The following is a 24,351-nucleotide window of genomic DNA, read 5'->3' on the forward strand; positions in this document are numbered from 1 at the left end:
GAGAAAGCAAATGTGGCAAAATGTTAAAAATGATGGTATAGGATGTTCATTACACTGTTTTAAAAACTGGTTTAGAATTTGGAGAGTGAAAATTAGAGGAGAAATTGACTTCATCTCAAGATAAGAGCCAGCTAAGTATATAGCCAGTGTATCTGCCTAAACCGCCCCAAGTTAAACAAATGTAGGAAGTGTGCTGGGGCTGGAACCCAGGAGCAAGCTTTGAAATCTGTAGATGTGTGTTATGTGTGAGTGTATGAGATGCTAAAACTTATTTACTTATTGTTACTGTTATTTATTATTTATTGGTCATGCCCACAGCATGGAGAAGTTCCCAGGCTGGGGACTGAACCCAAGCCACAGCAGTGACACAGTGCTGGATTCTTAACCACGAGGTCACCAGGGAACTCCTAAAGCTTATTTATTAGTGTATTTCTATTAGTACTAGGTATTACATGCATTAGTCTGTATTTTAAAAATATATTCGCCTTTCCAACTAATGGAAAATAAAGAAAATTGTAAAGCCCTTTATAAAACTAAAAAAGGACTAATTTCAGTCCAGAATTACTCTGTTTTTGTCATCCACAAGTAAGGCATGCATAGTAGTCTACCTTTCCCATTTATTTATTGAGGAATTATGTATGGAATGTTTACCACATCCTGGGCACTGATGGATGTGTTTTGAGATACACACACGGACAAACCAAGATCTCCAAATGCATGGCGCTTAGCTTCTGGTGAGACAGAGAGACAATAAATATGATAACTAAATATAGTACAGAGAAGGCTGGGAAATGATCGTTGCCAAGGAAAAGTAGAAAAACAAAACCGTGTGACAGGAAACTGAAACAGGTGGTTACAGAGAAGAGGGTTGGATCCCCAGGGTGGTTTCATTCAGATCTGACCTCGTGATGATCTGGAAGGAACAGGGAAGAACGATCGTCGAAGGTGAGGGATGTCTGGTGTGGCTGGAGCTGAGTGATCAAGAAGGAATGTGTAGACGGATATGAAGTCAGAGAGGAGACAGAGGGCCCTTCGCAGAGGTCAGCATGAAGTTGCTGGTTTCCATGTTAAGTAACAATAGGAAGCCATGGATGATTTTGAGCAGAGAAGTGATGGGATATGACTTCATATTTAAAAGAATCTGTCTCATAAGGAGACCGATGTGGGGGCAGGGTCCCCAGTTAGGAGGCTACTGCAAAGGTCCAAGCAAGACGTGACAGTGACTCCACCTAGGCTTACAGAATCGGCAGTGGAGAGACGTGATCAGATTCTAGGTACGTTTTGATGGTAGAGCCAACAGGAAAGATTTACTGATAAATTAGATGCCGTGTTTGAGAGAAGGAGATGAGTCAGGGTGACTCAGTGTTTCGTCCTGAGAACCAGAAAAATGAAGTTGTCTTCCACGGAGGTAGGGATGAGGAAGTCAAACAGATTTGGAAGGGAAAGACCAAGAGCTGAGTTTTGGACAAGCTGAGTTTAAACTGTTAGACATCTAGAGAGAGATGTCAGAAAGGGGGTTGGAGATAGAAGTTATGAGATTATAGAGAAGTCGGGGTTGGAAATTTAAAACTGGTCATAGTTGCAGATGAATGGATAGAGATGTGGGGAGTGTGTGTGTGAGTGTATTCCTATATATGAAATATTACTCTGCCATAATAAAGAAAGAAACAATGCCATTTGCAGCAACGTGGATGGACCTAGAGATTATCATAAGTGAAGTCAGACAGAGGAAGACAAATATCACATGATATCATTTATATGTGGAATCTAAAATACAACACAAATAAACATTTGTGAAACAGAAACAGATTCACAGACATAGAGAACAGACTTATGGTTGTTAAGGGGCAGGAGGGGTGGGAGAGGGATGGATTGGGAGTTTGGGTTAGCAGATGCAAACTATTTTTTTTTTTTGTCTTTTTGCTATTTCTTGGGCTGCTCCCACGGCATATGGAGGTTCCAAGGCTAGGGGTCCAATCGGAGCTGTAGCCACCAGCCTACACCAGAGCCATAGCAATGTGGGATCAGAGCCACATCTGCAACCTACACCACAGCTCAAGGCAACGCCGGATCGTTAACCCACTGAGCAAGGCCAGGGATCGAACCTGCAACCTCCTGGTTCCTAGTCGGATTCCTTAACCACTGCGCCACGAGAGGAACTCCAACAGATGCAAACTATTATAAATAGGATAGATAAACAACAAGGTCCTACTGGGTAGCACAGGGAACTATGCCCAATATCTTGTGATAAACCATAATGGAAAAGAATATATGTGTGTGTGTGTCTGTGTGTGTGTATAACTGAATCCCTTTGCTGTACATGACATTGCACATCAACTAAACTTTAATAAAATGAAAATAAAACTGGCCATAATTTGTGTACAGAAGGTATTTGAGGCCATGAGCCTGCCTGGATAGGATGGCTGAGACAGTGAGTGCAGATAGACAAGAGAAGGTGATTAAGGACTGTACCCTTGGAATTATTCTGTTGTATGTATTTATACTTGCTATATTTCTCCTTTTGTTTAGCAAATTATTACACTGCACAAAATAAAAGAGAAAGTTGACAGTTACCTAAATAACTGAAGATAATCATCAAGTAATTAAATTTGCAAAGTGTATTAATTTTCCTCCATTATCTGGTCTGAGTTTCTATAAATGTCTGCATTATTCAGACACTAGGACAGCTACAATTTGAGCTGCTTTATCCTCATGTTATTTAATCAATATTATATCACTCTTTAGGACAATAAAGTTCAAAAATGCTTTCAAGTAATTCTCTAGGTAATCTTCATCTGTATTTATCTTCTGAATTTAAATAAAATATTTGGTTGGAATATGGTTATTGTTTCCTTAATGTCTATGCCTGGGACTTGACAGTTCTCATTTTGGTGAGGTGGTAAACGGCTTTTAAAATTTTTGCCCAGGCAGACTACTATAATCAAGGGGAGAGAGGGAGAGGGAGAGAGATGGAAAGGCAAATTTCCAGGCAGAGATAAAGCTATGTAAATATATTTGTTGTTTCATCTAGTAATGACACTTTTTGAAGGTAAGGGGTCTTCTCTACTGCAGATAAGCCCATGCCATAAGTGCATTCCATTCAGATGTAAATTTTAGTGTCAGAACCCTTTTAACACTATTCTGTAGTTAACTGGGTAAAAGTGGACAAGTTCAGGAGCATTGTTTTTCATACGGAACTCTGTAATGGTGCTTAGGCAATTTAGAAGATATAAGCATATAAGATTTGTCAGTAAAGATAAGACCAAATTAACCCAACTTTAAAAATAAGAGAATTTATTGACCCATCTATAATAGAAAATATGGACCTAGTCAGGCTTCTGGGTTTATCAAGAATCTAATGGGTTTTTTGTTTTGTTTTGTTTTGTTTTTGTCATCTCTCTGCTCTGTCATCTAAGCCATCCACTGTGTTGTCTTTAGTCCAAAGTTGGCTCTCTTGGCAGGCCTAGAGAGGCTGCCAAAATAGCCAGGCTATTTGCTTTCTTGAAAATGCCCAAGGAGAAGGAATGCCTTCTTCATTTATCAGGCAAGTGATCTGAGTTTAGTGCCAATCCTTGTGGCCAGTAGAAGGCCATGTGCTGATGGTTTTAAGGTCTGGGTCACTCAGTGACCCAAGGATCGGATTCCCTCGACTTGCTTATATCTTTGGAGATGACAGCGGGGTCAATGTCCTTGGAAGCATGTGGCTGCTCCACAGGAGGGCTGGACGGGCACGTTGTTGGGGAAGCAGTCATCAGAAAATCTATGGGCCTGAATCATCCAGGTGATCAAAACTCAACTGACACTCGTTCCAATTTATGGTTTAGACTCAGCTTCCTAATCTGGATTCTATTTCTCTTGCTCAGGGCCCTTCTCCGTTTGGTAGTGACAGAAAACTAGCTATGTCGAGTTAATGAAAAAAATTTAACTGAAACTCAGGAGACACGGACAGGAGGAAAATCTTTTACTTTACCTCATCTTTTTTTTTTTTTTTTGTCCTGTCTTTTTAGGGCTACACTCACTGCATATGGAAGTTCCCAGGCTAAGGGTCAAATCAGAGCTGCAGCTGCTGGCCTACACCACAGCCACAGCAACATCAGATCCAAGCCATGTCTGTGACCTACACCGCAGCTCACAGCAACACCAGACCCTTAACCCATTGAGTGAGGCAAGGGATCGAACCCGTGACCTCGAGGATACTAGTCGGGTTTGTTACCACTGAGCCATGATAGGAATTCCTATTTCTCCTCACCTACTAGTCAATGTAAGCAGTTAATGTCTTGTTGCCTCTCTGGAGAATGTCTGTTTCCCCCCGTTACCAGAGCAGCTATACAGCAACACATGCACAAACACCATTTTTATGTGAGCACTTCTCTGTCACTGATGTGGTTTAACAAATTTTTATGATAGAAGCTTATTTCGAAACACCTACAAGTTTCATTATGTAGGTGATTCAGAGAAAGATGTATTTATGTCACTGTTCAGTGGGAGAGACGCGGATTCAACAAATTCAAATTAATGGATTGAACATACGTGGCTACAACAGCTTCCTCCTAAAATCATACTAAAGTGAAAGTAAAGGTTTTAGGGCATAAATCATCAAGGAAAAAGAGAATATGTGGACAGATAACAACAACAAAGTGTTGGAAGTAGGAGAGACAATGAATACGTACCAGACTGTGAAAACTGAAAGCTTGCAGTAGGAAAAGCACAGAAGCCACCTGATTTGAATCTCTAAACTGCAGAAGGCTCAGAAGCTGGCAGTCTGAGGTGTCTTTGAAAGTGAAGATATTGATGGGGCTGAAAACAAGGCTGTTAAAGAATCAGAGAGGCCCCAGATCAGTATTCTCACCACTGCCCCTTTCTCCATTCCTCCACCCCACAACATGAAGGGAAGCAATTTATTTTCTGGAAGGTGAAAAGAGGACCTCTGGACTGGAGAACACCTGCACAGCTGAGAGCAGGAGCAGCCTCTAAAAACAGGATGGTTAAAGTGATCATAAAAAAGGGAAGAATCTCAACTTTATCCTCTCAGCAAAGCTTCCAAAATGCCAGAAGCCAGGCAGGAGATCAGAGGTCCCTTCTCTGAGCAATCTGACTAGCCCAAGAGCATAAACTTAAAAGTACTGATAGACAAGGAGTTTCCATTGTGGCTCAGCAGTAACGAATCTGACTAATATCCATGAGGACGCAGATTTGATCCTTGGCCTGGCTCAGTGGGTTAAGGATCTGGTGTTGTCGTGAGCTGCAGTGTAGGTCACAGATGCAGCTTGGATATGATGTTGCTGTGGCTGTGGCAGCTGCAGATCCGATTTGAACCCTAACCTGGGAACTTTCATATGCCACAGGTGCAGCCCTAAAAAGACAAAAAAAAAAAAAAAAAAAAAAAAAAAAGGTACTGACAGCCAAGCATCCAGTAGTGAAAAGACCAAGCAAAATTATCTTAGAGTGAAATTCATCATTCACGAAGCCTCACTCCCTTACAACTTCCAATGAGCACTTTTAGTTATCCATTTTTTTTTTTTTTTTTTTTGTCTTTTGTTGTTGTTGCTATCTCTTGGGCCGCTTCCGCGGCATATGGAGGTTCCCAGGGCCTAGGGGTTGAATCGGAGCTGTAGCCACCGGCCTACGCCAGAGCCACAGCAACGCGGGATCCGAGCCGCGTCTGCAACCCACACCACAGCTCACGGCAACGCCGGATCGTTAACCCACTGAGCAAGGGCAGGGACCGAACCCACGACCTCATGGTTCCTAGTCGGATTCGTTAACCACTGCGCCACGACGGGAACTCCTAGTTATCCATTTTAAAATATGAGCAGATTACCACACATTTAAGGACAAGCTCTAATAGGAAAGACAGAACAAATAACCAAAAAAGAAGTTTTGAGATAATAGAGACCACGTGTAGAGAAGAAAACTGTGAGGAGAAAAACTAGCATCAGAAATATGTTTTTTAAATTACTCAATGAACTTTATTACATTTATAGTTGTACAATGATCATCACAAAGAAATAGGTTATTATATCTAAGAAACATGAACATGATGCTATGAAAAGAACATTCAGAAACTATAAAGGAATTCTTAAAATTAAAAATATGATTGCAGCAATAAAAATAAAGGAGAAAGTTAAAAGAGTGGAAATATCCAATTAGTAAAATAATTCGACAAAAATAAAACATAGAAAAAAATTTAATTTAGAATATCAGTCTAGGAATTCCTATATTTAAATAATAGGGGTTCCAAAAAGAGAAAATACACAAACATAAGGAATAGAAGTCACCAGAGAAATGATTCATGAAAATTCCCTATTACTGATTGAGTGAATCCACCAAGAGCCTAGCATAATGGATAAAAATAGATCTATCTACCTCATGAGAGATCACCATAAAGTCTTACTGCACTGGAAACAAAGAGAAAATCATAAAGCTTCCAGAGGGAGCGAAAGGTGGGGACCGAATCACACACATAGAATGTTCTAATAGCACTTGAGTTAGCAATAACAACACTGTAAGTTAGCAGAGAATGGAATAATGTAATTCTGAGGGTAAATGATTTCCAACCTGGAATTTTATATCCTGCCAAACTATCATTCAGAGTAAAGATATTTTCTGACATACAACTTCTCAAAAAATATGATTTCTAGGAATCCTTTTCCCAGAACTCACTATGGGATACTGTATACCAAAATAAAGAAATAAGTCAAGAGGAATGATATGGTACTAGGACACATACAAAAGCAGAAAGAAGTTTCCTAGGATGCTAGTGATGGAGGATCATAGGACATCAGCTGTGCAATAGACATTAGAGCACCCAGTTCAGAATGGAATGAATCAGATGAAACTGGGAATATTCCTGATCTTGCTTTCTTTCAGAGATTTATACTTTTGGAAAATAATTTGCAGATGAACCTAAATGTGATAAGCATTTAGAAAACATACAGATGAAAAAGTCAAATAGTCCTAGGAAAACAAAATGTTCAGAAAAGTAAATAGAATCCTAATATATTATATTCCATACTTTACTGAGTCTAAGATGCTATCAATTATAAAAGTTCCCAATATTTTAGACTACTAAGAAAGAAAAATCTCTGCAACCAAATGACACAATTACTTAATGTTAGTCTTGTGTGATGTGTGAATCAATGACATTAGTCTCTTGTTGCTTTGAAATTTCTTTCTGTACTGAGATATTTAGTATATTTCCCTGTCTTCAGTTACGTTGCTATGATAAGGTACCTTTCCATATTCTTATCAACCAGCATAAGATATCTTCTCTAGTCGTAGGTATCATTTTTTCTTAGATCTATACAAAGTACTTGGTTATGTTCTGCAAGAAAATACTGAATTGCTGTCATGCCTCCAATGACAAATACTGGCTTTATTACTAATAAATTTATGCTCCACTACTCTGGGGTTTTTTTTTTGCCTTTTTATGAATGCAATAACATTTTCTTTCAATATTAATTCATAGTGTAATCTTTTTGAAGATATTGTGTATGGCAGTTTAAACTCAGCACATGTAGTGTCTATCATGTACAAACTCAGCTGAAGTGATGATTTTATTAATAGCTTTGACCAAATTGTGGATATGCAATAACAACCCTACTGCCATAACTGTCTGGCTAACCATAAATGAAAGACATATCCATATTTCAGAGATGTTAAAATGTGAGAAAAAACTATTTAATAAAATAGCTCAGCTATGATTAGGGTAAACATAGGATAAATAGTGAATATAAATTAGTCAAATGTTAAGATGTAACCATTTTGGGGGAATAGTGATGGGTGCAACATTGTTGAAAAAAAGCCAAGTTATGAATTTTTGTGGTGAGGGAGCAATCGTTTATGCCTAATCTTGAAAACCCATGATGTACAAGTAAACACATTATTAAAGATGATATTAACATGTATTAACTAAAACAATTGAGAGTGGTTGCCTCTGGATAGCAGTTCTAGGGTCAGGGGACTCTTTTTTTTTTTTTTAATAAAGCTTTGAACTATTCAAAATATTCTATGATGTATGTATAACTTTGATAAATATAAAATTTAAATTTGAAGTAAATCATTGACTCCTTAAGTAAATCAAGTAAATCATTGCTAACATAATTTTCCATTCTTAATAAATTATTTTGAAGTTTACAAGTCTTATTTGACATTTAAAAATCTCAGAAAGGGGAGTTCTCGTCGTGGCACAATGGAAATGAATCTAAGAACCATGAGGTTGCGGGTTCAGTCCCTGGCCTTGCTCAGTGGGTTAAGGATCCAGCGTTGCCATGAGCTGTGGTGTGGCTTGCACACAAGGCTTGGATCTGGCGTTGCTGTGGCTGTGGTGGAGGCCGGCAGCTGTAGCTCTGATTAGACCCCAGCCTGGGAACTTCCATATGCTGCAGGTGTGGCCCTAAAAAAAAGAAAAAAAGAAAAAAGAAAAAAAATCTCAGAAATAATTTCCTAGTGGCAGACAACACACCAGATGTGATATAAAGTACACTGTGGGCCTATTACTTTAATGGAATTAGACTGAACAAGGAAAGAGACCCCTTGTGTTGTTACTGAAAATGAATTTTTGTATTTTGGTTCAGATATACTCTTACCCTGTGTGGAAATGATAAACTTCCTGTCTAAATATTTTACTGAAGAGGGCATTTATATCTAGAGTTATTTCCACCTCTGCATGTTGGTAATCCTAGCTGGCTGGGCTTTTCACCATCCCCACAGTTCTCTGCTTCATATACTTTGCAGATCAGTCTTTGTCTCGTGATGGATTACTGCTTTGTGAGTTCTTCCTCTGCTCGCATCTCAGATTGGTTGTGTGCTGGTGGATCAGATTTCTTAGTGAAGAGTCAGTATTTCCCATTTTTAATTAATCCACACACTGTTAATTAGTAACTATCAGAGCAGCATGATTTAATGGAAAAAACATTGGACCAGGAATCAAGAGACTTGATTTCTGTTTGAAGCTGGGCCATTTGACTGTCTCATCTCTCTGTGCTTTAGTTTTCTCACTTGTAATGGAACAATTTAGAATAGGAACTCTCTAAGACGTCTTACAGGTATAATATGGTATGATTCTGGGCATATGCATTTATCTAAATGCTTGGGTACGAGATTAAATCACAGTATGAACAAATTGGGACTTTTTCTTACAGCTCTGAATATCAATGTGTGCAACAGGTTGACAAATAAGGACTTAAAAGAAGGAACTAGAGAGACTTAAGTCACTGAACGAAGGAAATAACCAGGTAAGGAGCATACACCCTTCTTTAAAGTAAAGAACAAAGTTAATATCACCTTCTATCTAGACTGGTGGGTCTAGCATGATAGTCTAGGGATAAATGCTTCTTGACTGGTTGATAGGGCATATATTCCATATTTCTACACATTGCATCTAATTAAATCCACCACTTTAAATATGAATCCATTGGATTTTTATCCTGTTCGTTTTTATTCACTCTATGACGTCGCCAGCCAAGGGAGAGGCTGACTTTGCAAAAGGCAGATGAATAACTGCCTTGAAAACATATGTCGTCTATACCGCATAAACTAAAGAATTAGGAACTTCCTGAAAATGATTTCAGATTACAACATAAAAATACTCAATGGATATACATAATGCACCGTCTAAGAAAAATATCCTCATTTCAGTTCTCATATTTAATAAAAACACTGATAAACATTGCCTCTAATAATAAGAGTTACGCCAGCTCCAAAGGCCTTAAAGGATGAGGCAAGCACGCTGCGCTTGCTTTGTTCAGTGATTTCAGGGAGTAGTGGGCAGATGACCTGCAATTAGAGGACAACCAACTTTTCCTGTCCCAGTTCTACTGCCTCTAGCCAGTGTCATGCCATAAAGGGGAACCAGGTGAAAACACAGACTTATGGGAGTTCCCGTCATGGCTCAGTGGTAATGAACCTGACTAGGATCCATGAGGATGAAGGTCTGAGCCCCAGCCTCACTCATTGGGTTAGGTATCCAGTGTTGTCGTGAGCTGTGGTGTAGGTTGCAGATGTGGCTTGGATCTGTAGTTGCTGTGGCTGTGGTGTAGGCCAGCAGGCCAGCAGCTGTAGCTCTGATTCGACCCCTAGCCTGGGAACTTCCACTTACTGTGGGTGCGGACCTAAAAAGCAAAATGATGACAACAACCAAAAACAAAACAAAACAAAAAAAAAACCTCACCAAAAACAAAACCAAAAAAACCCCCACAGACTTATTCCTGTCACTAGGAAAAGTAACCTGAAATGTCAACCATGTGTTCAAGCAATCAAACCTGACTTGTTATTTAAAGCCCTGAAATTGTACATGGGCCCAGTCACTACCTCAATGATTTTCAACATTTGATATACACTGGCACAGTCTGAAGATTTTTATTTTCAAATACATGTGCCTGAACCCTACCCCTTGATATTTTGCTCAATCTGTCTACAATCTATGCTTTTTGAAAACTACACTAGATTCTGCTTCTCATATCAGTCAAAGATGAGAAAGACTGGTCTACGTGACAAGTAACCCCTTCAATGAAATATTTCTGACGTGACCAATTTCCTTTAAAATCTCCCTGAATTCTAGACCTTTACTCTAAGATCTTTGGGAGGAAAAGGTTAGTGACCTGCTGTTAGCTTACCAAGCCATCGGCTATTTGATTTGACAGTATTTCATTGCTTCAAGGAAAATAACTAGCTATAGTCTATTTTCATCATCTTCGTTCTTTTTCCTTTTTAGGCGGTTTTACTGAATTACTTATTCTGTATCCCTCAACGGATGGGGACTAGGAAGATGCTTAAGTCTTGGGACATGACATACAAAAAAACAATAGGTAATATTTTACCAACACTTTTCAATATCTTATTTCCCCCTTTGGCTTCCCTTCATTTATACGTGGGATCCATATCCATCACATGTCATTTTCCAGAGATACTGTACGGTTTCAGAATCTCACATTTTTGGGGTTGATTTTTAGATACAGTAGGTAAGAAAAAGTCTAAGGGAAATACAAGTTACAAGTAGATTTTCTTGGCTCCTCTTTCATTTTGTTTTCTATGATTCATGTCGAAAGGGTCATGAGAGTTGGGAATGGGGGGCAAAGGGGCCAACGCTTGGAAAGTTTTGACAGACTTTGTTTAGGTAAGTCTTCTGCCCAGCAGCTCTCGGTGAATGGTGGGTCTTTGACATGGATGGGAGGCTAGGTGATGAAACTCATTGCACAGGCAGTGCGGAGCCACAGGGCAACCTTAAAAGCCGGCGGGCCTGACTTGCTGTCTTCCACGGCGGAGCTTCTCTGCAGGCTCTTCACAGCCTTCGGATGGGCCACCTGCAAGTCTTCCTTCTGTTTTCACTTCAGGGCACGGACAGAGCCCTAGACTCCAGCCCCTAAAACACCTTCAGCCACCAAAGCTTTTCTTGGGCTTGATTTTAGCCCATCTTTCCCTGGACACATCCTTTCACTCACACACACATGCGCATACTTGCCTTTCCAATGAACGTGATGAAGGCAAGAGAAGGGAAGGTGATGGATCCCAGAGAACAGACAGATCCTGTCTTTTATCTCAAGTCTCTTTGCTTCTATGGTTCATGGGACTTTGGTTTTGGAGTCTCAGCCCAGCTCTAACGTTCACGCTGCCTATTACTGGTGGAAAAGGGGGGGAAGAAAAGAGCCGCTTCCCTGTCTCTTTGCCTTCATCTGCTGTGCACGTGGAAGTGTGTGCGGCTGACCCAAAGCTCGCTGGCATGTCAGCGTGCAGCCGCAGGGCGAGGGGCGTTTGATTTATAAATGGAATGTATAATAGGCACGATGCCTTCTGAGGCGAACGTTCATGGAAAAATCACATGCCGCTCACATGAGGGACCAAGATCTTTTTTTATTATTTTAATGAATTGAGTTTTTTCAGGGCACCAGGGAGATAAGAAGATACCTGCCAATAACCCTCTGATTGTGTCCCCGGCCAATGGGTGGGCTTCCACACGGCTACTCCTCTCGTCAATTGAGTTTGTGTGTTAAGTCAAGGTTTAGCTTTGGATGTGAAGCTCTCGCTCAAACAAAGCCACAGACGCTCCGACGGTGGAAACCATCGCATAATTCTCCTCTTTGTTTCTTTAAAGAGCACCGGGTTGGTAAAAAAATCCGTTTTGAGAAGACTCGGTCTGGAGATAATGATAGTGAAGATGAGAAAAGACAGCAGGTTGTAAGTTCTGGCCTAAGTTCGGAAAGAGGCCAAAAAAAAAAAAAAAAAAAAAAAAAAACCCGTTGAAAAGGCAATAAACGACAGCAAGGCCAACAGATCAACCAACATGAGAAAAACCAACAGGTAACAAGGGGCCTCTGGCACTTCTGAAGAATAGGGATCAATAGGAAAGGGTTTTGAATGAGACATAAAATGCTCCTTCCTGTCAGGGAGGAAGGGAGGTGTCTGGTGCTTGAGAAATGGGAAAAAAATGCAATTAAAACCCAGATATGAATAAAGATCAGGTGAGAGAGGATGTCACCCTGCGGCCTCTGGAACTGTGTTTCTGCTGCTTCCCCCACAGTATTTTTTCCCTGGAACAAAGGAACAGTGTTGTGGAAAAGTGGGCGCCAGGTACTTTAGGAAAACAAGACACAGGGAAGCGGATGAAGGAGACAAAGACAATTGCAGTTGCCGTCCCGGGCAGTGAACTGAAGGCAGCTGAGTCCCGACACAAGCGGTGAAACCTCGGAGCCAGCAAGATGACCGAAGCATGGGAAGGAAAGAGGGAAGGTGATTCACAATAGCCTTTGAAAGACATGGGCTTCGGTGTTTATGTGTGTGTTGCACACTGCTTGGCCTTGGGGGACCGCCTTTGTCCGGTGAGCCATTTCCCAGTTTGAAGGCAATAAACAGGAAAAGAGCTTGAAAGATGGCCACGGCCGCCTGATACATCATATTTGAGAGCAAACCTAAGATAAGGCCTTGGCTCTGGGAGGGCGACGGATGGAAGAATTGTCCCGGAGGAGGCTCGCTCATCCATCCCCTCTCCCTGACCCTAAGAGGGGGAGGCATGGCTGAAATGCTCCAGAAAGGGTTCCTTGTCATGAGGCTCACCTTTCCACCACATCTGGGTCTGGGGTAATTTCATTTATGTTTAGTGCAACCCTGGATACAGAGAGGACTAAAGAAATGAGCAAGGCCAACTGAGGGATAACTGAACCGTATAAACCCATGAGAAGTTCACCTTTGGAGGCCTGTAGTCTGAATTTGTATCTATGCTCCTTCATAAAATCAAGCACATCAGGGGCCATCTTAAGTGAGACTTATGGTCCCCTCATTTCGGGAATTTTCTTGGAAAAGAGGATGCGAGATAATTTGTAAAAGAGGGTGATCTTTTAGGGTGCCACTCTTAAAATGTCATCACTGTACCCCCCATGTAAGGTTCCTGATGCTCCCTTACTGAGCATAAAGGCTCTGTCAGCACGGGATTTTCCTTCAATCATCGGCTGTTAACAATAAAACGGATTTTTCCTAAGCCCGAGGAGGACCTACTCATATAACTCTTTGGTCAGATTTTATTCTGGCAATGAAAAAACAGTAGCTCTGGAGGTGCTATGGAAGCATTTATTAGGAAATTCTGTCTCACACAGAAAACAAGAGCCTCTAAATATAAATAAAAAAATCCCCAAGTTATTTGGATCTCAAGCCCACGGAGTTGAGAGACCGTGTCAAATGGCACAAGAAAAGACCCAGAAGAATGAGAAACAAACTTGGCCAACAGAATTGTCTGAGGCACCAGCACGCCCCTGAGTTGGCTCACCAGTGTTTCTGTGCAGTTAGCGGAAAATGAATGCCCTTCCTAATTTTCTCGGGCACTCTATCTATCGGGGAGTCAGTGCTCCCGCACTAGCCTCGGGAATGGAAAAGGGATTCAAGCCTTGTCCAGCTCAATCCCCAAAGCAGCATAGTTTCCACTGTGGAGCCTGGATCACTTGCAGATGAAAGGGTTCGTAGAAATGGGGCCGTTGAGATGACAGCAAAAGCACTGGCACCGACTTGTTGTTGGAAAGGAAATGCACGTTCAGAATCTCAACACATCCCAAGGTTGCTGTGACCTTATGTCTTCTGCAGAGGGCCAGCAGAGCAGCTCCGGAGAGCTTGAAGCCTATAGTCTCTTCCTTTGTTAGCTCAGTGGATATACAGAGGGTATTTATCGGTCTTCCCAGATTGGCGGTCTGGACTCCTTAGGTTGCACCATCACATGTTGAAACTGTTACCGGAATTTCCTGAAAACAAAAAGCCATGCGGAGGTATTTGCTTTACATAGATGTCCGGGGTCCAGATGCAGAGATGCCATAACCACACATTACCTCTCCTTAACATTCGTTATTGGCAAATGCTTTTAAAATGTGTTAACTTGTTTAATAACTAGAGCATGATTATTTTCTTTGACTAGGCAGGAGGATGGAGAACTAAGTTCCTATCTTGTCTGTCGTCAGCCTATCATTGCCTACTACAGAGCAGAGCAGGTGGTGGGTGCGTGATAAATGTTTGTTGAAGAATGAAAATATTGACTTAGGTTCAAAAGACATTTTAAATGTCTCATTAACAACGCATTTAGTTTCTCATGTAAAAAAAAAAATTAGATGTTTAGGCTGGACAGGTCCACCTTGGCTGGATATCGGAGCAACGCTGGGGCTCGTTATAGGAACACATTCCCAGCCTCCTGCCCCATCAGCATCATCAGAATCTCCAGGTGTGGGTCCAGCAAAAGCAAGTGTGAAAACCAGTGAAGTAGACGAGCTCCGAAGGGCCTTCCATCTTCATGATTCTCTAAACTGGAAAGCTGCTTTAACACTTTGAAGTGTTTATTTGTCATTAACTCTCCAACCGATGGTTAAGTAAGGACACAGAGTTTTCAAGATTTTACCTATTTGAAGGGCAGATAGATAATACATCCTTGAAAGGAGCATGGAGGCAAAAAAACCAATCATATTTGATTTTCCAGTACCGCTTTCTATATTTTCCAAAGGATTGTGACCATTGTAATCACTTGCATTTGTGTATTTTGTTGTCAATGGCTTCATCTCATTTTCTTGCGTGGTTTTGCACCGTAATTCCCCCCATTCTCATCATGTTTGTCGGCTGAGACCTACCCTGACGGGTCAGAGAGGAGAGAAGCAGAGGGGTAAAGGCACAGAGAGCAAGAAGCAGTAAAAGGTAGCTTGTTGACCCTTTTGGTCATTCTGGGATTTTTGTATTGTCTGTCATCTGGCTAATTGCAATTTGGGAATTTATGGTTGTTCATCTTCCCTGAGTGAGCCACGTTTACTCTGCTGCTTTCTTGCCATGACTGATAATTAGCTGGTGACTTCTGTCCTTTGGAAATAGGCAAATTTGGAGTCACACTAGGTTGTTTTCACCACAGGGACGCTGCTGGGCCTTCCGCTGGTGGACAGCTACAGGGAAAGATTCCAGACAAGACCTGATAAAGTCTTGTGGGGGTGGAAATAACTATTCCTGAAGATTTTTTAAAATATACAAATCAGAGATGGGAAAGGACAGTTTTTCCTTTATTTTTAAGTGACTATAGTGTGGACCACTTTGGAGTTAAGACCACATGAAATAAAAAACAAAGACTAGAAAGAAGCTGCAGCCAAGAAGATAGGAAACAGTTTTTATATCACCGATGGCAAAGTTGGGTGAGAATGTTTCTGAAGGAAAAATGAAGATTTGGGGGGATATTCCCAGAGGCAATTAATTAGACCTTATCTTGGAAAATTGTGTGTGTGTGTGTGTATGTTTGGGGGTTGGAAGTGAACTGGGGGTGGGGATCAGTCTTTCTTAAAACTCACACAGCTACAAAGGAGGAGGAAAGGGTTATAAAATCACCTTGGCTAGATGCACCCAAGGAAAATCCCCAGGCCACCGTAAGGCAACAGCAACAAGCCCATTCCTCTCTTGTCTGGAGATAGGGTTTTGTGGAGAAGTATTCTGAAAGCCTCGGGCTGTGGGCAGGTGGATGTGAGCCTCTCGGAGACCTGGAGGAGAGCAGCATCCCGTCCTGGGGGCGGAAGAGGCAGCTGCGGGATGGATGCGGGAAACGAAAGGCCTCCTGGAGCCACGAAGGACATTCGTGGTGGAGAACAAACTCAGGTGCATGAAACACACACACACTCAATTACAACCCTATGAAAATATCTACCTCTGCACTAACAAGATGGGAGAGTCTTAGGATGGTATTAAAAGTTTCAAATTTCCTGTGTGTGTGTGCATGTGCAAAGTTGGTAAACATTTAAATTCTTTTAGAATAAAACATTAACAGCCAAAGGGATCAGAGTTCATTCATTCCACAAATATTGACTGAGAACCTCTTATCGTGCCAGGCGCTTTTCCAGCCTTTGGGCGGGCAGCAGTGGACAGGTTCCCCCTGTTCCCTCTCCTCAAGGCCGAAACACCAGCTTCCCTCGGGTGGGTGCTCAGCCCTGGCCACCCAGAGCCTGGACACACGCAGCCTCCACAGCAGGGAAGCAGAGAAACGCCCGCCCGACGGGCTGACATCCTCAGTGGCCTCTGAGTGAATGTTTTTATAGATATACATTGTTTTCGGGCTGTCCTTGGAAAAATCATCCTTTCTAATGTAAATTAGCTTATTTACCGTCAGGAAGTAGAACCAGTCCCAATTCTTCCCCTTTGACACTACTTTGAATTACTAACGTGGCTGGTGAGGGTGCTTTCATTTCCCTCCTGCGGAGCTGTCAATTTGGGAAGCGCGTTGCTCCTCCCACAACACCAGGGGCAGAGAGAGAGCAGTCCAAATGCAAAGTCACACGGAACCAAGGTGAAGGGACTCTGAAGAGCTCACTGCGCTCATCTCTTTACACACACACACTCCTGGAAATTGACATGAGGCTTTCGTGTCTGTGATAAAGAGATTTTGATTTCCTAGGTTACGTCGTACAGATCTGGAAACTCTAAAATGTGGCACCCATTAAGACATAGCATGACATTAAAAAAACATGCTGGGGCCATGTCTGCAACACTTCTTCAAGTGTTTAGGCCTTTGGCGTCAAAATCATCTGGACGGGTGGATGAAAGGGCAGAGTCCGAGAGACATTCCAGACCTGAGGAATCAATAGCTGGGGGTGTGTGGGGTGGGGTAGGTTGAGGGAAAGGCAGGGAGTTCTTAGCAATCTTCAGTTTCAATAAGCAGCCTGGGAAATTCTGGCGCACCCCCTATTTTATGATCAGGTGTTTTAGGGCATGAAACAAGAAGGCTCTGACACCTATTTCCAGTTGAAAGGTAGGGCCAAGAACAGTTTACCATCTGCCAAGAACCACTGCATCTTGTTGATGCTGCTTTTAGGCTGGTCCTTGGCATGGAAGCTGCTATGCATTGGAGAACGACCATTAACTTGGTTTGTAGGGTGATGGTAGGGGGGCCTAGCCCTTTCTCAAGGTCAAAGGGATCCTACACATTTGTGGGGTAAATAAGAACTTAGACTCATGTTACCTGGGGAAGGTTTGCTTTGGTGGTTAGTCTGTCCTGCCCTGCGGAGCCATCCGACCTAGACTGATAGTCATTGCCTGATCGGCCCTGTTGGCCACGGAGGCAATTCCTAACTAAATGAGGGCTTTTCTCATTTACAAGCAGCAAGTCAAAATCCCCAAACATTTTCTTGTACAATTTTAGACTCAGTTTCTATTTAAAATTATTTGAAAATCTATATAAGAGAGTGTTACAGATCTAAAGTAAGACTTCTGAGGGTATGGTGTGACAATTACCCCACGGACGTCTCATTTTGAACAAGCCAGTCAACACCGGCGTTAAGACCCCGGAAGAAGCCTGCAAGCTGATCTCTTGGGATTGATGCCTCCATCGGCCCCCTTCCTGCACAGGTTCCCGACTGTACCTTTCTTTCCTATTCCCTTGGCTTTCTCCCTCTCAATGTCTTCTCTTAGAATGTTCTTGATCACATGATTGGCATTCTGATTTCCAAATGCTTCCCCCCCCCACAACTTTATATTTTCTCACTTTCCCCTCATCTTCTAGGCTTTACCAATTCTCAGAGGAGGAGTTTTTGAGGATAATTCTAAAAACCTTGGAGAAGAGGTCTGACTATGGGTCTGTCTTCGTTCCATGACCTTCTGCCCGCACCTCCTCCCTGAGGAGAGGAACGCAAATGAACAAAACAGACCTGTCTTAGAACAGTGCACTCAGGGAGTTCCCAGGTCATTATACTTGATTGAATAATGTTGATGATGATGACGCTGATGATGGTAAATGTTTATGACCCCATCAGGTCTGCCTAACGCCACCAGAGCCTCCCTTTAATTGTTCTAGACGGAGTTCGGTTCTTTAGCAGTGGTACCCTCCCATCCAAAATGGCAGCATAAGTCAATGATGGTGATTCCTCTCCCAACATGCAGCTCATCAGCATCCCGTTAGACATGGGAGGGAGGAAGTGATACACTAAATACAAGACAGCTTGATAGAAAACGGGAATAGAAAGGCACCGAAAAACATTTATGAATGAATGAGTCCAGATGCAATCTTTGTAAATAACAATGGTCTGGAGGAAAAAAAAAAAAAGAAATGAAAGATTTGTACCATTTAGATTCACGAGATTAGCTGAATTGAATTAATTAGCCTACTAATATTGTAGCATCGTAAAACAGAAAGCACTCAATAAATATTTGATGACTGCCTTGCAGAAAAGTGTGTTTTTGTTTTCCTCATTAAAATGTGTGAATAAACAAAGCTAAAAATATATTGTTCTCCATGTGGGAAGGGCATGATCACTAAAAATTAATCTGTTTCAAATATTTCCACAAATTATCAGCTACTCTTTAAGGACTCTAGGGATTGTTGACATTAACCAGGATTTCCAGGAAATCAAGATTTGATTCAAATTGAGAGATGTAAGATTTTATGAACCCAAAGATTTAAAAGGCATTAAAATAAATATTGACTAATCCCTCAGGGAAATCAGTCTAGGATTAGATTGTGTTCCTATGACAAATCAGAAATTCTCAAGGAAATGGATTAAAACACCATGCACATATTAAAATCTGCGTTTTATCCGGCAAATGTGAAGAATAATACTCATAGGTTGATATTTTGTAAAATTTGTAATTCTTGTTTGCACAATTTACTCAATTATATTTAAATGTATTTTAAATACGATATATAGTATAAATAGGAATATATTTAAATGACATTTAAATATGATATCATGCCAAGAACAATTGGCTATTCTGTTGATTTTTCAGGGGAAAATAATGCTTATATCTGAAAGTATATGATCATAGAATGACATGGTGATAAAGATGTTTATAGACTTTGTAGAGAAACCCTTCTCTTTTCATAGGGGAAACAGGGCTGAGAAGGATGATAACTACTCTAAATCGTCCCCATAGTTCTTAGCAGATATGGTCGAAGTTTGAGGCCCTGGATTTATATCTTCCCCACAATCACCATCTTGGACCAAGGGCCCTTCAAAAGAGAGAAGCAACCAGCTGAGCTGCCTCTTGAAACTTCTCCTGATTAAGTCACTTTAATGCTAAAAATGTAATAGAAGAGGAAGAATTAATTCCTTGCAGGAGAAAGAACCAACTGTTCACTAAAGCCTAACGGAGTTTAGGGAAAAAAAAAAAGACCCCATGGAGGGATCTGTGTAGCTACCAACAGACTCAAAAATAACAGTAATGATAACTAAAATATTTTCCGTGTGTTAACCATTTTAAATGTTTTTTACTTCATTCACTTTTTTTTTTTTTTTTTTTTTTTGTCTTTTGCCATTTCTAGGGCCACTCCCGTGGCATATGGAGGTTCCCAGGCTAGGGGTCTAATTGGAGCTGTAGGCACCAGCCTACACCAGGGCCACAGCAATGTGGGATCCAAGCCGCATCTGCAAACTACACCACAGCTCACGGCAACGCTGGATCCTTAACCTGCTGAGCAAGGCCAGGGATCAAACCTGCAACCTCATGGTTCCTAATTGGATTCGTCAACCACTGTGCCATAACGGGAACTCCTTTCATTCACTTTTGAGTAGCATGATTTCACTTAATCTTCCCAATAATCTCCTAAGATAATCAGTATAGTTATAATATGTGTTGTTATCTGCTGTAGATGAGAAAATGGGTTCAGACAAGGTAAGTATAACTTGCCTCTGGGTTTATAGCTGGTAAACCAGAATTTGAAAGCAGGCAGTCTGACTATAGACCCTCCACCAGGCTTTTCATCTTTCCACTCACAGCCCACGGAGGAGGGAAATTTACTAGAAGAGATAGAGGAGAAGGTCTGGGTGGCCTTGCTCCCAGAGCAGCTCATTTGGCGTCCCCAGGATTCAGTGAAAATCTATTATGAAACTACATCTGAGAAGCAACCCACCGTTTCTTGTCAACCGTGAAATGAAAACTCCCACCCCGTAAAATACAACACAAACCCTGTGTTTTTGTTTGCTTACTTTGGTAATACCTTATTGACGAGGTTTCCTTAGCAGGGTCACTGTTTTTTTTTCACTGGGCTACTTTGAAATATGAAGTTGGAGTATCTTCAATCTGTGGAAGATGGTCCAACACAGTGCTGTTTCTCAAACTCTGTGGTCTCAGAACTGCTTCGCACTTGAAAATTGTTGAGGACTCCAAAGAAATTTTGTTTATGTGGGTTATTCCCATGAATGAAAGTTAGAAATGAAAAGTGATCCATTTTTTTTTTTAGCATTCCAGAATACACCAGCCCACATTCTAGTAGCTGTCAGAGGGCTGCTGTCAATGCACGGCTTCGGGAAAACTAGATTGTATATTCATGAAAGAGAAAAACAAAGTGATGGTATTATGAAAATAGTTTTGGTCACAGAGAAGCTCGCTGCTATAATGGGCATCTGTTATTATTGTTCACATTCTGGCTCTGGCAGTGACTAACTGGCCAAGCTGCTCCATCGCACTGGGATTCAGTTTCTTCATCTTTAAAAAAGATTAAAAAAAATGGGGGGGGGGGAGGCTGCACCCGCAGAAGTTCCCAGGCCAGGGATCAGACCTGCGCCACAGCCACAGCAGTGACAGAGCCAGATCCTTACCTGCTAGGCCACCAGGGAACGTCTCAATTTCCTCATCTTAAAATGTGTATAACAGTGTCAACACTAGGTTTGGTGTTAGTGTTCAATGACTAGTGTACGTAAATACCATTGCAAGGCTCCAGGCGAGCCCTTGATACCGGTAGCTGTTATTAACATGGGTTGTGTACCTGACTGAGACGTCCTGGCCCCCCAGCATCATTATGCAGCAGAGCAGAGAGGATCTGCCCCCAGAGAGTGTTACATTATCCGTCCTAATGGGGTCCTATCCAGACTGTTCTTCCATCCCCACGGTTTCCACACATTTCTGAGTCAAGTAATATTGTTTTAATAAAAATGCCCGTCTTCTAAAATAAATGTGACTGACAGAAAAAGATAACATAAAAGTTATTTAATATTTCTGTAATTTATGAGCAGAGTAAAAAGGAAGATTGACATATGTTGTTGACATCATTTAATTTTCATTACAAAATAAAATCTATTTTTGCAGAATGAGCTATCCCATAAAAATGGTATTTGCGCAAAGGAAAAGTTTGAGTCGAGAGCTATTACAACAAATACGACTAAAGTTAGCATCTCTGACATCCAAAACAGATCTTCAAGTGTAAGTTAATGGCATCCTTAAATTTAGGACCTATTTTGTGCATTAACATTCCAATAAAATAGGGAGTTGGGAACTTGCTGAGACCTGATTCGATTCGGTAACTTAAGAACAGCAATTTTTTTGTGGCGCAATGAGTATATTGTAAGGAACGCCTTGAAAAAAATATGGGGAAATGTTCAGAGGTGTAAATCTCATTTTGGCTCTATGTGTAATTAAGGGTAATGTGATAGTGATTGAAACTGAAATCCCCAGGAGCTGCTTTTTCTTATTCTTGCCATTAATAAGATGTCCATTTAATTAATTTAGTCACCAAAGAGCTGTGTTTATACATATATTAAGATTGACACATTGGGATTGAAATATGCACAGAAATTTGTAACTGAATTGGGGGAAGGGCTAAGGATCACAAAAGTACCTAGATTTTGGAGAAAGTTAAAGAAAAGGGGCAAGTCAAAAGACTTTAAAATTTGTTCTCTAAAGCGGTATCTGTGGTGTGTCAACTAAATGAGTTCTAATAATTGCTTCACCGTTCCTAAGGGTCAGTGTTAGAGCCAGGCTCTCTGGAAGACCTAGAAACACCTGCTGGATGAGCCTAGCGAGGTTTGCCTGTGCTCACAGGGCTTCTGTATCCAGTGGGTCTCGATTCTACCTCCTTAAACATCCATATTTCAAGTCACGTGGGTGAAGCTAGAGGACATGCTAAGTGAAATGAGGCAATCACAGATGGATAACTACTACATATTCCACTTATATGGAATCTAAAACAGTCAAATTCACACAACTAGAGAGGAGGGGTGGTTGCCAGGGGCTGAAGTGAGGGGGCAATTGGAGCGCTGCTAATCAACGGGCACCACATTTCAGTGAAGCAAGAGGAGTGAGTTCTAAAGATCTACTGTGTAATACTGAAACCACGGGTATCATATCATACACTTAAAATTTGAGATGGTAAAGTGTTCTTATCACAATAAAATAAATATTTTTTAATTGCTTCTTTTCTCTGAACATTCCAGATACATGTACTGTCTCCTGCCTCAGCCTAGGCAGACCTGAGCAAGGCACTTGCAGGGATTTCTTAGATTTGTGATCAGATATGAGGGATCCAGGGAGATCCCACGGAGTTTCCCTGTTACATGTTTTTCTAGTTAAGTAGTGTTTTGAGGAGCAGCTTAAGACCCCAACTAGCTGTAAATTATGGAAGCATGCGAGATTCCAGAGGACATCTTGCAAACAGATGGTAATGTTTGCTCTTATCCTATTGTTTTTAGAGAAATCTGCAATAGCAGGAAAAGCCAGATTATAAGCCAACAATGAAGGAGAGTCAATAATGAGTTACTCCAGGCGAGGAGCCTAAAATGACCCCTGCCAGGTGCTCCAGATGTTTCCTCTCGCCTTGTATCATCTCTTCAGTTTTATCTGGATTGAACTCAGGCCAGTTTCTTCCACCTAACAGCACACTTCCCTCACCCCCCAACCAATACTCTCTATAAAGCCTTTACATAAGCCAGAGGCGAAGGATGGAGAAGGGACATGTGGACAAAAGTGCTGGGTACACTCCAAGCAGTGTCTGTTTCACAAGTGTAAACACACGTCCTTACCTGTCCTCAACTCACTGGGTGATATTTCCACACCATCTCCAGAAGATGTTTGTGTACCCATGTCAATGGTCTTTCTGAAGCTATAGAGTAAAAAAAGATTTTTTCCCAGAGGACAGAAGATTATTTATGTTGGAGCCAACCAGATATTTTGCAGGCTCCTGAATGTCGCTTTGGCCAGTAATGAGCGGATGTGAGCTTCTTCTGATATGCAGAGAAGAAGAGTGTAATGTTCTCACCATCCTGATGTCATCTCCGATTGTTATTTTTGTTGTACTTCTAAATAATAGGATTTCTGGCATAAAGACTTATCTCAGGAGTCAGCACAGTAGTGTTCTGAGATCAAGGGCCCTAATGATGATAGATTTAGACAGGTTGTGATTCTCTGACTAATTTGCTTTGAACAAAATGAACACTTGGGAAAACCAAAATGCTATTCCCAAGATTTTACATCCTAACTGGAAATATAACAGGAAATACAGTGCAAAAAAACCAATTTATTCCCCACCTCTGAACGTCAAAATGGACTTCTTCAATTGTCCCTCAAGAGAATTAAAAAAAAAAAAAGTGGTGACAGATAACTCATTATATTTCCTCTTTCTTTACACAAAAATTGTGAGACCTTGCAGTACCCCCACTTCTTGCTAATGTAAATGATTTTAAACTCTCTATATCATTGGGAATAGAGAATAATTTTCACGGTTTCCTTCTTTGTGATATATGTATGAATGTTAGTGTTTTTAGTCTCAACATTAGGGAAGAGGTAGAAATAAAAACAAAACTAAACAAATGGGACCTGATGAAACTTACAAGCTTTTGCCCAGCAAAGGAAACCATTAAAAAAAAAAAATGAAAAGAAAACCTATAGGATGGGAGAAAATATTTTTAAATGATGCAACCGACAAGGACTTAATCTCCAAAATATACAAACAATGCATACAACTCAACAACAAAAAAACAAGCAACCCAATTGAAAAGTGGGCAGAAGACCTAAATAGACATTTCTCCAAAGAAGACATATGGAAGGCCAGTGGGCACACGAATAGATGCTCGCATCACTAATTATTAGATAAATGTAAATCAAAACTAATATGAGGTACCACCTCACATTGGTCAGAATAGACATCATTAATAAGTC

At 41.1% G+C, this 24,351-nt stretch overlaps 1 long non-coding RNA gene across 1 annotated transcript; it reads left to right on the forward strand.

The window, feature by feature from the left end:
- Window positions 685-10,990, forward strand: LOC110262307. The gene is made up of 3 exons (XR_002347126.1): window positions 685-945; window positions 9,144-9,236; window positions 10,715-10,990. It is a non-coding gene; the product is annotated as an uncharacterized LOC110262307 (long non-coding RNA).

This window comes from Sus scrofa, chromosome 9 (genome assembly GCF_000003025.6).
Source record: "Sus scrofa isolate TJ Tabasco breed Duroc chromosome 9, Sscrofa11.1, whole genome shotgun sequence".
Classification (NCBI taxonomy): Eukaryota; Metazoa; Chordata; class Mammalia; order Artiodactyla; family Suidae; genus Sus; species Sus scrofa.